The 6000-nt window shown below is 39.0% G+C and overlaps 1 long non-coding RNA gene across 1 annotated transcript in view; it reads left to right on the top strand.

Annotated features, from left to right (window-relative positions):
- The first annotated feature begins 4515 nt into the window (after positions 1-4515).
- Positions 4516-6000, top strand: part of LOC105853483 — a 199043-nt gene continuing 197558 nt past the window's right edge. The window contains exon 1 of the long non-coding RNA XR_001145329.1: positions 4516-4801. This is a non-coding gene — a long non-coding RNA (uncharacterized LOC105853483). The remainder of the gene's footprint in view (positions 4802-6000) is intronic.

The raw sequence follows: 6000 nt of genomic DNA, 5'->3' as shown, positions 1-6000 counted from the left end.
TAATGGCTTAAGGGTTAAGTCTCAGCACTATCAAGCTACCTACAGACACTAGAGCATGAGTTCGATCCCTGGCCAGGAAGCTGACCCACATGGTGCAGCAGACCTCTCCTGCTGGCCCGCTGCTCCCCTCAACACTGGGTTTCAGTAGATCTGCTGTTCTGCTCCCCAGTCTGTCTCTGGTGAATATTCTCACCTCCCACCCCTGCAGCTCTGGCCTGAATCCCAGTTCTTTTATGCATAAATTAATAAATCGTTGGAAAAAATCTTGTTTCTAAACTAAGAAGATCAACTAGAAAGGGAACACCACTGAGCCAGTAGGTCAAAGGTAATGTTTGGCCTTCCATAACCCGTTATTTCAATTGACCCGTGCCACTTGCTTTGCTCACATTACACGTCAGACCATGGAATAAAGAGTGGAAATCCTGTCTTCATTCTCCACAAGCCATGTGACTCAGGGCCACTCATCTTCCCTCAGCTTCACTTTGTCTACAACGCGGAGTTGGTTGGAATTGGTTAGCTAGACATGTCTTGGAGGCCATGGTTTTATAGTTCAGTCATGCAGAGCTATCACAAATCTGACTTCACAGCATCACACAACACGAGATATTCTGTAAACTGTCAGACGACAGTTTAGAGCAAAGAACCAGCTTCTGAAAATGTCCATCAAAAGCAAAATGATGAAAGTAAACCATTTCAATATACTTCTGAAAAGAATTTATTCCTGTAGAATATTTGCTAACCTATGTAGGGTCTATTTAGTTACTAACCTGTTAAAATTCTGAAAGATTCGAAACTTCTTAGTCTGGGTATTAACCTTTCATAGAAGGAACATTGTTATGGAAAAAAATCTCTTTTAATTGTTGTTTGTATTGCAGAACTTTGTTTTACTCTTATTCGGGACTTTGTATCTACAGCTAGAAACTGGAGATAAACTCAAATTCAAATATAAAACCAGAAAGCAACTTTCTGATACAGAAAAGGGGAGGAGGAAAAAGGAGCTAAAATGCTTTTTTCTCATTGTGTCTACTTATCATGTTCTAAATAAAGCTTTAAATTAAAGTCTGTGTCAATGACCCAGTTAATGCCCTGGTAAGATAAAATTTAAACTTTGAGATAACTTTCAGTAGTAAGTCTTAGCCTTGGATGCTAGAGGGAAGGGCACTGACTTGCTCTTGGCAGGCTCAGCAGCTCACACAGGCCGACTAGGCGGCTCCAAGCCTCTAGCGCCCCCTGGCGGCTTCTCTCTTCGGACCGATAACTACCCCTTTTGCTGACCAGGGAATTGCAATTACATTTTAATTGCCAAAAGTTAAAAAAAACAAACAAACAAAAGAACTCCTTGTTGAAAACATTCGCAAAAGATATCCGATACTTCCATACCTTAACCAAATTGACCCAATTTGAATTTTTCTGACAAAGCAGGCAAATTGAAATGCAAAGTGATGTCTTAGAAACTGAATTTTATTGACTCAATTTGCTTTATTTTTTTTAAGTTATTGAGCACCCACGGTGTTACATACACCCTTTTATGTCTTTATCTTTAATTAATCACAGCTTCCACATAATTGAGGTTACAGGTCTAAATATAAAAAGCACGGTACTCCTATTTCCTATTTCCCCATATTAAATATATATGTTTAGTTTTCAGAGAAAGCAAGGGAGAAAGGCAGTCCAAATGTACTAAAATTTGACGAGTTTATAGGAGATGTAGCCAAGCCATTTTACCTGGTCTCCTCGGTTCTAGCAACCTTCGCCTTCCTCTACAGAATCAAACACAGACGTCAAACAGACTGAAGCAAAGACCAAACATACCACTCCAGTAGCCAAAAGGAATAAGAACCTGCTTAATCGAGGGTTTCAGTGTCTACCTGACGCTTTATTTCTGTGGGAATGCAAACAGCAGCGACTGTAGACAAAGATCAGAGGAACATGAGCTGATGCGCAAGGCGGGCAGCCTCTAAGGCACCCAGAGACTGCAGCTAGAGTCAGCTCAGGTAGAACCACCAGATCCACTGATGCAGACTTGATTTCAGTGAGGACGTGGAGAAATTGCAAAGACCAGTAGAAAAAAAATCTTCTAATGTGTTATAAAAACTGATGGGAAAAGTATTTGCCCCTTGACCACAGAACATGGCAAGGGTCTTGCAGGCATCAAAGCTTGAGTGATAAGAACACTAGGGGTTGGGGCGTGGAGGTGTCATTCATCTGGGGGTGGGGGAGGCAAGAGTGTTAAAAGGTGAGGCAGAAAGGGAAAGAGGAAGCCGATGAAATAGCGCGGTAAACAACCATCCAGGAGGGAAATGGCCGCTGAAGGCTTCAGTAGAGGAGTGGCGTGATCAGTTCTGCATTTTGAAGAATACTGTGTAGCAGTATGGGAGCAAGGAGAGGATGAGTCAAGAGGTCACTAAAATAACAAAACTCAGGTCCTGGGGCTGTTGATTTGAAGGAGGTGATGCTTTTGGGAATGGAGAGAAGTGGAGGTGACAACAGTATTTGGAAGGTCAAAGCACTTCAACTTGATGGTTGAACATAGGAGAAGAGTCTGAGAGAGTAGTTAAGAATAATGCCTTCATATTTCTCTCTAGGTTAGCAGTAAATTTGCAGAAGTGATAGGATTCAAAACACCATAGTGCTAGCTACATATCGTCCATATCTTTCTTTCCTTTTGAGTTTTACTGCTCTGATGAAAGCACAGAGCACTTCTAAAACCAGTTTTTGCCCCTGAAATTTAGGTGGATCAGCATTAACTTGGATTATTGACTGATTGGCATATTTGATTTGCACTGTCTGCCTCCTATCTGGAACTTTAAAAGTAGATGTGAATTGTGTATAAATCCATAGGACACGTGGAAATCGACATCTGAGGTCAAATTTAACTGTCAGGTAATCGCCTTTAAGTGGCAATTGGTCTATATGGTGCTGATATTTTGCGTGTTATTACAAAGTTATTTGTAGGGAGTTAGACCTTAACTTCGTAGTTTTTTTCATTGAGAAATAGGTTGCTGGTGGCTAGCACCTATATAATTGAGTTCAGAGAGAAATAATTTGATGAAATTAATAAAGAAACTTAATGTTCTCCAGGCGATTGTATGCTGCCAATGTGCTAAATCTTTGTCCGTTAACTTATTAAATTATTGTTTTATGAATCTTCTGCAGGACTATATCCAAATTGAATGTTTTGCCAATATTAATCCCCTACTGGTGGTTCTAACAAAGAGTTCTCTTTCAGGGACAGGTCTTTTTCCTTGGGGAAGTAAATAGAGTCAGTGATTTACTGATAAAGCCACCCAGTATATACATCATCTCTGTCCCATATATCAATGTCACAGGCAACAGCTTGCTTTACTAAGTGATTGTGCAGTGTCTTCTCGAAGACTCTCTTATTTAGTAATCAGATCGAAGTGCCAACATGAATACTTCTTAGCATCATATGAATTGTTTTATCTTTAATAGCATAATTAGTTCAAAGACATTTTTATGGGATGGTTTTCACTGCTGAAATTTTATCCCACCATATTGGTCTACTTAAAAAAATATGTTAGTCCATCTAGCACTTGTGTGCACTTGGGCATGAATTATTTGCAACACACTTGTATTTAAAACGGAAATGTTATTCTTGTTGCCAATTAGGAGAATTCTCATATTTACAGCTGACCACTTTTTAATTTGGTATTAATTATCGGAACGGTTGGGGACACTGGGCAGCTTTTCTGTTTCAGGCTATTAAATGGCATTCAACATCCCTCCCAAGCCCTTGAACATGGATTGTGAAACTAATGAGTGATGGCTTTGTGAAAATTTACATGGGGGTGAATAGAAAACTGTAAAGGAAAAGGGTCCCTTTGATGATGACTGACAGAGAATGACAGAGCTTTCTGTCCTGGTTTTTGAAAGGGAGGTTTTACTGAGTGGGTAGCTCAGTTTAACATCTTTGCAGGTTGATCCTTGGAAGGTCGTTAGGAAGACAACTTGAAGGACACAGAACTGTTGTTTTTGTTTTTGTTTTCTTTTTTTAAAATAAAGCATTCAGACGAAGAAAAGTTTTTTTAAAATGATATTTTCAAAACAAGTTATTGATTTTCTTTTATCTGCGATGCAGGCATTTTAGCGAGTTCCATTTCAAACTGTTTCTCTGTGGAAGCGTTCTGTGCTATGTACATAATCTTCGGGAAGGAATTCCACTCGCAGCCTATTTTTCTTCAAAGGCTTTGCATTTCTGCATAAAAAGCTTATTAATTATTTGTAGCTGCTTGTCATCGTGCTCTGATAATAGAAGGCTGGTCAAGGATAATAATTACCACTTCACCTTTTTGGATCATATATATATCCACTCTTCCTAGTGCAATATTACCCAAAGCATCTCTCCTCTCCCTGTACACAGGACCAAAAGTGCAGGCACATCATTTATTGATAAGACAAAAAGAATGTAATGAAATTATCAATGTTCTTGAATTAATTATGAACATGATTAAGAAAGCTAAAATCTCAGGAGCCAGGATCTCATTACCCATTCAGTCTTAGGGATTGCTTTCATTCAGCTAGGCAAAAAGGCTTTGAGCGGCCCCACCAATGCCTTTCTCTCATTTATTTGGGCTAGAATTAAGGTTTATTTGTTTTCTGTTTTCTTCTTCTTCAGATTGTTTCTCTGTCTTGATCCATTTAACAAACTGTTTCCTCCTGTATCTCAGAAGGAACCTATAGGGCCTGCACCTCTGTCTGCAGTCTGCATGCCTCCATGCCTCCTTCTTTTGAGTGCATTTCTCTCAACTCATTTTCCTGGAGCTCCTAAATATCTCTCAAGGTAAGTCTGAGAATGTAGCCAAAAAGTTCTTTCAGATTTATGTCTGCAGCTATACAACAGTTCAGTCTGAATCCCATTCAGCTAGCAGTCTTAATGACATCATTATTACGCTGTCTGTACTGGGCTAGATTTTACTTGGAGCCTGCTCTGTGTTATTACTTATCTTCCTTTCTGTGTGACCGTCCGAGTAAGACTGGCTTAAGGTGGGGGAAATGATGCAAAACGAAGAAGGAAGTACATTCTTTAATCAAAATTCCAAGACGATTCTAGACAACAAGCAAAAAGTAAATTCATTTACAGTTGATACGTGGTATGCAGCTCTCCTGTCTGCTCGGAAACTCCTACCCTTTCATCTTTGCTAGTATAACTAAATCGAGGAGGAAAACCAAACTGTGATGCCATATTTTGATCGGTTTAAAATTTTCCAAGTGTTCCTTTTACAGAGACCTTCGGAGTTTCTGAGATTGTAATGGGCAATGCAGAGGAATATTGAGTTGGTGTGTTATAAAATTCTGCTTGGAATTGTCCTAATGGCACCTGACCGAGCTGATATTTTTTTTTGTAAAATTGACAAAGGGTAGTTAGCAAACTTCTCTGAGATTTGACAATAGGTTGTTTATAAACAAGGTCGGTGGTAAACCAAGTAAAATGCTGTCAGCTTGCATTTTACAGGCACATATAGAATGCTTACAGAGATCACGCAGTTGGATGTTAGTTTTGTCGAATTATGTTAATGCGGGCTCCTCTTCTTGCATAAGAGAGCTAAGGACTGCTAAGACAAGACAGGAAAGAAGAGCTATCGCTTTGGGCCACTGAGTTAATATGTTTTCTGTGAGACTAGAGTCACTGATCTGAGATTCCTTTAAAGTGATGTTTCGCTCAGACTGCTTAAATATGCAAGAATCTAAGTGTATAAAATCTTTGATTAATCAAAACACATTCAAGTGATCAGTGACAAAGTGATTTGTTTATAGCAAACAGAAATCTAAAAATGCCAATGTCTTAAACCTTAAGAACAACCTTGGCATCTGAAGATTTGTTAGAAAATGTGATCAAATGACACAAAGAAGGGTATTTGTGTCCAGTCTCTGGACACAATATTTAGATAATTATTTACGTTACATAAAAAACATTTGTTTCATGTTAACAGAATATCCACGATATTAAAAGTATATACTGCTGGAATTAATGAGCTTCAT

The sequence above is a fragment of the Condylura cristata genome, unplaced genomic scaffold, assembly GCF_000260355.1.
Source record: "Condylura cristata isolate star-nosed mole 26May11 unplaced genomic scaffold, ConCri1.0 scaffold00010, whole genome shotgun sequence".
Taxonomy (NCBI): domain Eukaryota; kingdom Metazoa; phylum Chordata; class Mammalia; order Eulipotyphla; family Talpidae; genus Condylura; species Condylura cristata.
Note: the sequence above shows the minus strand (reverse complement) of the source record. Positions and strands in the feature narration are given on the sequence as shown.